The sequence below is a fragment of the Abramis brama genome (assembly GCF_963993115.1).
Source record: "Abramis brama genome assembly, chromosome: 12".
In the NCBI taxonomy this organism is placed as follows: domain Eukaryota; kingdom Metazoa; phylum Chordata; class Actinopteri; order Cypriniformes; family Leuciscidae; genus Abramis; species Abramis brama.
Genome location: NC_139974.1, coordinates 290,972 through 300,930, shown reverse-complemented (window position 1 = coordinate 300,930; position 9,959 = coordinate 290,972). Strand labels below are relative to the sequence as shown.

Genomic DNA, 9,959 nt, shown 5'->3' with positions numbered 1-9,959 from the left:
TAGTTGGACGTTCGTCTGATGTTTTTTAAATGTTACTTCCTGTATCAGAACGTTCAGAGAACATTCAAGATTAACGTTCCATAATGATTGAAGAATAATACGATGAAATGTTCCCTTAAAGTTCACATAACCAAGAGAAATGTTGTTAGCGGCGGAAAGCTGAGGGTTTGCGTTCAGAAGAAAGTGTTTCAGGTTGAATAAGTTTGAATAAAGCAGATGCTGATCAGGGTTATGAAATCAGACATTTATGTAATTTGATCTTTCTCGCTCTTAGCAGCGTTCGTGACGGCACAGGTTAATCGAGACGAACAACATTGTTATTCGCATCATCATGACCTCAAAGGGTTGGGCTTTATCAGACTATAAATGAGCAATCATTTACCAGCTTTTCATTTACATGATCCACCAAACCAACTACTTTAACAAAAGCTATATTTTAAGAAAATTTAAATTTGATCCCGGGGCAGGAGTTAATCAGGCATTCAGTTCTATTAGCTGTGACTAATCTGTAGGCCGACATACAGAGTCTCTCCATCTAAGAGAAAGTAATGTATTGGTGGCTCCTGCCCCGGAACCTGATAAAAAAAATGAGGGGTAAGTTATTCTGATCTGATTGAGTTAGTTTGGACTACAGTGCTTATGATCTTTTCCTCATTTCTCTTTTTCTGACTCCTGGTTTCCATTATAGAGTTCTTCACCAGAAGACTCCCGGCGGATTCTACCGAAACATCTCTCTCTGTAAGTATTTAAACTGATGTTCACGTTCACTGCTTCAGACGCTGCTTCATCATGTGCTGATGTTATTATTATGCTTTAAAGCAGTGAGTCTTTTTCTTCTTTTGCAAATGTGACCCGCTTTTAAGAGGAATATTAATGGCTGTGTGTAATAATTGAATTTATGTTGCCTTTAAAAGAGTTATACTGGATCGGTAACACAGAGACAGGGCTCGACAGTAACGCTCGTCTGCTTTAGGGCAAGTGAAGAGAATTATACTTAGCCTGATTAAACGGCACTAACAAAACATAACTAAGGAAGCATTGAAATGCGAGAATGATACTGATTTTATTACATTCAGTGTAAATGGCTATTGATAATGGATAATGTGTTATTAACGAGGTCGTGCCCGTTAAGGCTTGCGCAGCCTATCTGTGTGTGAGAGACTCTCGTGAAGAAATCAAAACTAATGAGTGCAGTTTTTATATTTATGATTTATGACTTATGGTTTAGTTGAGCAACATCACACGACCAAGAGTGCAATAGGCAAAGACGAATTATAGAAGTTTAAGTTTACTGTGAAGCAAACGTACACATTTTTTACACAAAATATAAATTCTACAAAATAATTTGCTCTAGAAAATTGCTATAAAATCTAAGCCATATGTCTAACCAAGCTGTGTTCCAAGTGTGAAGTTTATACTGCAAAAAAAAAAAAAAAAAAAAAAAAGGCACAAAGTCACTTTTCTGTTGAATGACCTGCCGAACTCAACTTGAGTCTTTAGAAACGACTAAAGCATCTTTTTAGTCAACACTTGACCCATTACTACTACTACTTCTATCTATTTCTTTCTATTTATTAAAAGAAGAGCTTGGTACATGTACTGTGCTAGGGTTGGCTAGCTAGACGATGGGACTCATCAGCACTATAGTATTCCCTGTTGGTGGTTTCACTGCTTCTAATGAAATGTTTAGTGAACCTAAGAAATGTGTTTTAAAGTGTAAGCCACATTATTCACTGTGCAATAATCAAACATGCGTATAAAAACATTTAAAATTGTATTTGTTAATCAGTGATTCAGCAATCGATACAGAGGAACAGTTTATCTATTGTTGTGTGAGACGTTTTTAAATGTTTCTACTTAGGCTACTGCTTTTCTTCAGGTGGAAGACTTTCAGGTTCCAGCTGTAAATGATTTCACTATAATAATGAATGATTCTACTTCTTTAGTAAAAGATGATGATTCTTTAGTAACAACTTTGATCTCTGTGAATTAATCTTTCATTGTAGAATCAAAGTCCAAATTAACTTTTGCTTCACTGCAAGACATTAAGACGTAATATCTTCAGTCCTTTTGCTTCTCCAGTAAATTTATCTTGATTTAAGAACGTTTAGATATTTGTGCTGGAAAACAAGAAGAACATCAGACATCTAAACATTAATAACTGCAAACTAATCTAAACATAATATTAATACTAAAGTGCAACAGGAGATAGTAAGATATCAGTTTCTTATTCCTATCTGAACTGATCTCAACCTGTATCATATGATATATTCTAATAGTGGACAATAGAGAAACATAACAGCAATAAAACATCAGAATAAACATAAAAAAGTATATAGAAATATACAGAAATACAGGAAAATCAGTATTGCATTACAAAATACATTTTTTAAATAACACTTTAAATTTACTGTTACCTCAATAACCGAAGCAAAGAAACAATAATAAATTTACAATCCATTCAGATATTGAGTTACAGTACTCTTATACATTTAAATGTTTAAATAACTTTATACCAAAGCATTGTCACCTGTCTCAACCTTCACAGGTTATAATTAACCAATAATGTTACATCAAATATAGTAACATACATAAAGGTAATTTTACAGTGATGTGAAACCGCTGATGTGTTTGCTGTGAAAGTATAGGCCTCAAACGTTTTTATTTTTATTTGATATTTCCGAACTTTTATTGGAAATGTGGTTCTCAGACACATCTAAGACACTTCTGTAATTTGATTTCTCGCTCTTGGCATTGCTCAGTATGTGAAGGCATCATGGACGTAAGTTTAAGGGGGGGGGGCGCTAGGTACTAGTCCCAATAAATAATTTAAGATGACAAAATTGTCCCCACTAATATTTTAGCGAACACCTTGCAGTGTTTTTGCAGGGCTTTGCCGGTCTGTATATAGAGAATCTCATCCCTTAGTGCAGTTCACCAGAAAAGCTAGTAGTACACGAGAGTAGTCTGCACATGAACAACTGGGCAGAACATACATATCACTTAAACTGATAGCAGTTTAGCCTGCAAGGCAGGAACTTCCAGATTATAAAATCTCACAAATGTAGATGGGGAAGCCCAGCCTGCCGCCATACAAATGTCGTGAATAGAAACCCCGCTGGACCAGGCCCACAACGAGGCCATGCCTCTAGTGGAGTGGGCTCTGATGCCCAGAGGGCACTGCAGGTGTTTGGACGCATAAGCTGCTGCGATAGCATACACTCTCCATCTGGACAGGCTATGTTTTGAGGCGGCGAGACCTTTAGAGCGCCCACCAAACGAAACAACGAGCTGCTCAGAACGCCTGAAGGCGGCGGAGCGTGTGATGTAAACTCTCAGCGCCCTGACGGGGCATAGGAGGTTATCATCACCCTCGCTATCGGATGCTGGCAGAGCCAATAGGGAGATGATATGCGCCCTAAAGGGAGTGCCAATCGCTTTGGGGACGTAACCGTGTCTCCGTTTGAGGATGACCTTGGAGTCATTTGGTCCGAACTCGAGACATGCGGGGTTAACAGATAGCGCGTGTAGATCCGCCACACATTTTACTGATGACAGAGCTATCAGAAAAACGGTTTTGAGCGAGAGGTATTTCAGATCCACAGAATCTAACGGTTCAAAGGGAAACGCTTTCAGGGCCTCCAGGACCAAAGAAAGATCCCAAATAGGAACCGAGGGGGGCCGCGGGGGGTTCATCCTCCTAGCTCCTCTAAGGAAGCGGATGATGAGCTCGTTCCTTCCTACTGCACGGCTGCGCGTCGTCTCCGTGAACGCTGCAATAGCCGCAACATACACTTTGAGCGTGGAAGGGGACCTGCCCTTGTCCAACAGCTCTTGTAGGAAGGAGAGCACTCGCGGGACCCTGCATGCGCGTGGATCCAGGCTCTTAGTAGCGCACCATTTAGAGAACACTGACCAAGACGCGTAGAGTCTTCTTGTAGAAGGAGCTCTAGACTGCGTGATCGTGTTCACAACCCCTTCTGGCAGGTCAACGGGTATCCGATGATTATCCACGCATGCAGAGACAGCGCTCTGGATGGGGATGCCAGATTGATCCACCGGCTTGAGAGAGAAGATCTCTCCTCACCAGGTTCGGCCATGGGGCTTTGTGCGACAGCCTCACTAGCTCTGGGTACCAGATTTGGTTCTCCCATCGCGTGGCTATGAGGAGCACTGAGTGGCGCGCTTCCCTGATCCTCTTGATCACCTGTGGTAACAGGGAGATCAGAGGGAAGGCGTAAAGCGGGAGGCTGGGCCAGGTTTGGGCCAGCGCGTCCTCGCTCTTTGAGAAAAACGTCAGGCAGTGAGCATTGTATCTTGACGCAACATTCTCCTGGGGGAATGTTGTCTCTGGACAGTCTGTCTGGGCCGATGTTCAGGTGGCCCGGCATGTGCGCTACTCTCAGCGAGCGCAGCGAGGGATGAGCCCACATGAGAAGACGTTCTCTCAGATTGCAGAGGTCCTGGATCTGACACCGCCCTGTCGGTTCACGTAGGACACCACGGACATGTTGTCCGAGCGGACTAGCATGTGGTGGTCCCGTATATATGGGAGGAAGCGCCTGAGCGCGTTCTCGACCGCTATCATCTCCAAACAGTTTATGTGGAGGCATTTCTCCTGGTCTGACCACAGGCCAAAGACCGGTTTGCCTTCGAAAAGAGCGCCCCAACCTGAGGTGGAAGCGTCCGTCGAGATAACTTTGCGGTGTGAGATAGCTCCCATTGTCACTCCCCGCTGGTACCAGTCGGCCGCTAACCAGGGCTCTAGTGCTGAAACGTAGCTCTGAGTCACTCTGATTCGAATGCCGCCGGACGCCCAGGCTCTGTGAGGCACTCGAGCGTTCAGCCAGCGTTGTAGCGGGCGCATACGCAATAGACCCAGCTGAAGCACTGCTGCAGCTGAAGCCATACAGCCCAGCATCCTCTGAAATGTTTTTAGAGGTGCGGCGTTGCCCAACTGGAAAGACGCGGCCAGGTGTCGACAGCCGGGCCGTCATTGCCACAGAGTCCAGTTCCAAACCCAGAAAATAGGTTGACTGGCTGGGCAGCAATGAGCTCTTGGTCCAGTTGGGCTTTAAAAGACAAAATCATCCGTTTGGCCATTTCATCGTGCGAGGCTGCCGACACTGGACTGAGCGAATGAACGGGCAGCCGTTTACTGTCAGTGAATCATGGTGTCACGCTCGTCCAGTGTAGACTGGATCGCGGGTTATGAATTTTCATGTAGCCAGCACCAGTCAATCAGGAAGATTATGCAGATTGCAGACACCTGTATCTGCAGGTAAGAAAACAGACGTTATGGGCAAAATGTGTTAACATTGCAAACATGTTAGTTATACATTAGCCTATTATATTAGCCATTAGCCTACGGCATCAGGGAAGATAATTGGGAGTTTGTGATGATCATAATGAGTTTATCCTGATGGAAATATAGAGAAGTGTTATACAGGGTGTTTTAACCACACAAACAGCTCAATTTGAACAAAGCGCCCATATTACAGCTCTTCCTTTCAAGGGGACAAAATTAATCAGATTCAGTTCCCGCCCCGAGTGTAAAGGCCTACCATGATTGTTGAAGTGAAAACGTGCTACGATTGGTCAGCTCAGTGTAGCTGTTATCTGATTGGCTTGAGTAAACGGTGGGTGGAGTCCACTTATTTGTGGATTTGTCTAAAAGTGTTTCAAAATCCAGTTGCATGAGGGAATTTACAAATGCACAAGAAGCGATTCACAAATAAATGCCAGGCTGAGCTTTGTTTGTGACATAAATTTGCAAATCTCATTTTATTTATTTGTGAGTTTTATACATTTTTGTGAAACTCTTTACATTTGTTTGTGAATATCAATCTATTTATTTGGAATAATGCAACAATTCTAACCCCATACATGGTGAGTTATTCTGATCTGTTTGAATTAGTTTAGGATTATCTGACTTCTTAATCTATTAACTGTCACATTCCCCTTTTAGAGCACAGATCTGAACTTAAATGGTTGTGATTCATGAATGTCTTGAAATACAAACCTAAGGATCAAAAAAGGAAAGTGCAAACAAAAAGCAAATGTGTGAAGCAAATATATTTTTTACACAAAATATATATTTTACAAAATAAACTGGACTCTAAAAGTGCTAGAAAATTAATTAATTAATTTGATGGCGGATCCAGAAAGGTTCAAACTACAATCACCAGCTGGAGATTCACCAGCTGTAAAATGCAAGACTTCAACTCGGCTACAGAAAAACAGAGACTGCGAGCGGCCCATGCGCAAACAAGCATAATATCTGAGGGGCATTAAATGTAGTCACGCAACGCTGATGTTTTTAACATTAAACATTTGAGAACAAATTATAATTTGCACGGTTTGACGTTATATAATAATCAATCGTTAGATTTAATTAGTGTATTGTAAATACAGTCTATTTAATCTCTGTATTGTAAAAAGCGCTATATTCTGTGGATAAAGGTGAGCCTTATATTGTATTAAAGAGTTCTTCACCAGAAGACTCTTGCCTTGTACTGACCTCTGGCCAGATTTCTCTGTAAGTGTATTTAAACTGATCTTGTTGTTCTCTGATTTAGATGCTGAAGAGCAAGGACGACACCAGCCCCACTCCAGCCCCAGGGTTTAGCCACGCGAGCTGCACGGACGATTCACGCAAGCTCATGACGGACAGTGGAGGACGGCCCGCCGCGATGGACGAGCCGGGAAGAGAGACGTCGCCAAGCCTCGTCCCAGACCACAGACCCTGCAGAGACTTTAGCCAGGTTCCTCTGACTCCACAGTTCGAAAAGATGGATGAACTTTGTAGAGATTTTGTTTGCAAATTTGCAAATTGTTCTAAACTAGAATCCTTAAAATATATTATTTATCTAGAAATAAATGCTAATCATTATAAAAAAACATTTTGTCACAAACCATTTATTAATTCTATGTTTAATAAGCATATGAATATGTTTAATAAGAATATGAATATGTTTAATAAGTATATGAATATGTTTAATAATAAGTATAAGAATATGTTTAATAAGTATATGAATATGTTTAAAAAGCAAAGCAAACAGTTTGCTTTTATGATTTTAATAAAGAAAGATGGCTCAATTGATAAGGATAATTGGGACAATATACCAAATAGCACTGAAAAATGTCCAAAAATGTATAAGCCAGAACAAGGGGGTGAAATACACAGTGAAGATAAAATATTTGAACAACTAAATGATATTTTAAGTAAAAATGATTGTCCGTATAAAAAAGTACTGATATACTCTCATTATACACTCTGTTTTAAAAGGCACAACAAGGTGTCCTGCCTCAATCAAGCCATTGATATAGCAAATAAACTATATGAAAAGCATGGAATGATAATGGATATTGGTTGTAGTGAGCCCTGGGGAATTAGTGGCCCATATGAAAAGATTTTACCGGGTAAGCGTCTTAAAGTTTGCACTTACACTTACGAGTCCCAAACATTTGAAAGCAATTATACAATTGTCTCTGAGAAAGAAAAAGAAAATTGTCAAAAAATGGAATTAATTGACCCGATTTACAAAAAAGTTATTCCTGCATGTCAAAATAAACCATTCTTAATGTTTCAGACTACAGAAAAACCAAAATATAATCTTAAGACATTTTTAAAAAATATAAACAATCCTAAAAACATAGGGACACTTTATAAAATTGTTTCAAATTTATTTAGTTGTCAAAATCAAATTAAAACTTTTGATTATTTTAAAAATCATGGTTTGGAAAAGTTTGAGGAATGTATGAATCAAATAAAAAAATTATCTTATGGTGAAAATAAATCTGAATTTTGTAATCAAAATTTAGAAGAAATCTCTAAATATTTGAGGAATCTTTTTTTCCCTTGGTGGGCTACACAAGTGGAAAGTGCATCCAGTAAATTTTTAATTAAGGAAACCAGTGGCTTTCTACAAACAATTGCTTTTTATCAAATCTATAGATCTATCAAAGGCATTGAACATTATTTTGTTATTGGTTATGTCTAAAAGCAGGATATTTAAAAATGTCTGCTCTGATGTAAACATTTAAAGATGACATATTATGCCCTTTTTCACAATATGTATTTCAAATATTTGGTGTCCCCAGAATGTGTGTGTGAAATTTCAGCTCAAAATACCCCCAGATCATTTATTATAGCTTTTTTTTTTTTATCTGGAAAGAGTGAATTTAACAGATTCATGTGTTTCTGGGTTTTTTTTGTTCAGTCTGTTTCTGTCCTCTCCTCATTTCTTGTGTAAGAGTGTAATTCATTTGTGTTTGTGAAGAGATTCTCTCTCTGATATAAGACGAGATGTTTCTAAACTGGTGATTCTCCATCTCACTGCTGTTGATTGTCATTCTCTCACAACAAACACACAACTCATTTATTTAATAAATCTGTTCTTCCTTTCCTTTGTCTCATGTTTTCTCGTCCGGCTTGTAGAAGAGTGAATCTCTAACAGAGAACAGAATTATCATCAACTCAAGAGCTTTCAGTTAATAACATAATTATATGTTAGTAATGTTGTAGTCAGGGACATCACTAGGATTGGAAGACAGGGCCCACTAAACATCAGATGTCTATTGGACAGGCAGATCATGTCTATATTGCGTCAGTCGGTCCAAGACCAATTTTTGACCTTTATGCAACGTGCAATCTAGGTCTGCTATTTACCTTTACTGCCATGACCCCACCTGGATGCCGGAATAGGTAATTTTCTGGATGTTATGTGGACGTCTAAGACAGGTGCAGGAAATTGACATGATCTAGGTTTGCAAAGTTACCTCCAAATGAGGTCTTTTCTACGTCATGTTTGGAAGTCAGATTTTGGTTCCCTGAAGGTGCAGACTGTGACGCCATGTGGACGTCTAAGACAGGTGCAGGAAATTGACATGAACATTTTTTATTTATTTACAAATATCAACATTGTTATTATCAACATGATTAATATATATGAATACAGATTATTTATATTTATTTAAGACCATTTTCCAAAAACTCTATTTGATCGTCTCAGCATCAGGTGATAACTGGAGACACATACGAAGGTGTAGTGCTATAGCTCAAACAGTAGAGCGTTGGTGCTTGCAATGCCATTATCACAGGTTCCATTCCCAGGTAAAAAAAGACTTGATAGGAATGTACCAGTTGTGTAATGCAATATAACTTTAAAAAAAAAAAGTTTTATCACTTGTGGTCCAGCGATCTCTGTGATGGGAGAAAGCGCGTGTGTGTGTATCTCTGCCTGTCGTCTCACGAGAAGAAGCCGCTGTTTTGTTTGAGAAAGTTATTGAATAGTGTGTGAGGGAGCGCACTGAGCGCGATTATTGTTTGGAAAAGACTTATCTAATAAAACACACGATCCACAGCAAGCTGACCCGTCTCCATCCTTTTTTCCACTAACGAACTTTTGTGGACTGACGTCAGCATTAGACGTGTGGAAAACGTTGAAAAATATGGAACGCCAAATGGGTCAAATTTCGCCACTAACGAAACGCCTTTCATTCTCAAAACGCCGGTGTTTACGGCGTTTAAGACGAAAAGACGCCGCAAAGTACGGCGTTCTGTGGTACAAACGCCGCAAATTACGCCGTTTGCAAAGCAAAATCGCCGTCATTATCGGCGTTTTTTTGATCCAGCCAATGACGCCGTTTCTGACGCCGTAGGCCATCCATAATACGCCGTAATTTGCGGCGCTTCTGTCTGGCAAAGACGGCGTAAAAAGCGGCGTTTTGTATAATATTATAATCAGCCCCTCCCTTTTCTTCAAAGTTCAGCCCATCTAATGAAGCAAATGGACAGACATATGTAGTAGATTGTCGATCTGAATGATCGGTTCTGTTTTTCTAACGTTGCTAGTGTTTGGACTTTTATCGTGTCATATTTTTTATTTCTTCATTGGGCACGTGTATCCTTCTTTTTCCTTTATCATATGTGGGTATGATTTTAGCCTCTGTTTACA

General features: G+C 39.8%; 1 long non-coding RNA gene across 1 annotated transcript; it reads left to right on the top strand.

The window, feature by feature from the left end:
* The first annotated feature begins 391 nt into the window (after nt 1-391).
* Nucleotides 392-8,408, top strand: LOC311093632. Its single transcript, XR_014608453.1, has 3 exons — nt 392-594; nt 689-738; nt 6,579-8,408. It is a non-coding gene; the product is annotated as an uncharacterized lncRNA (long non-coding RNA).
* The last annotated feature ends 1,551 nt before the right edge of the window (nt 8,409-9,959 follow it).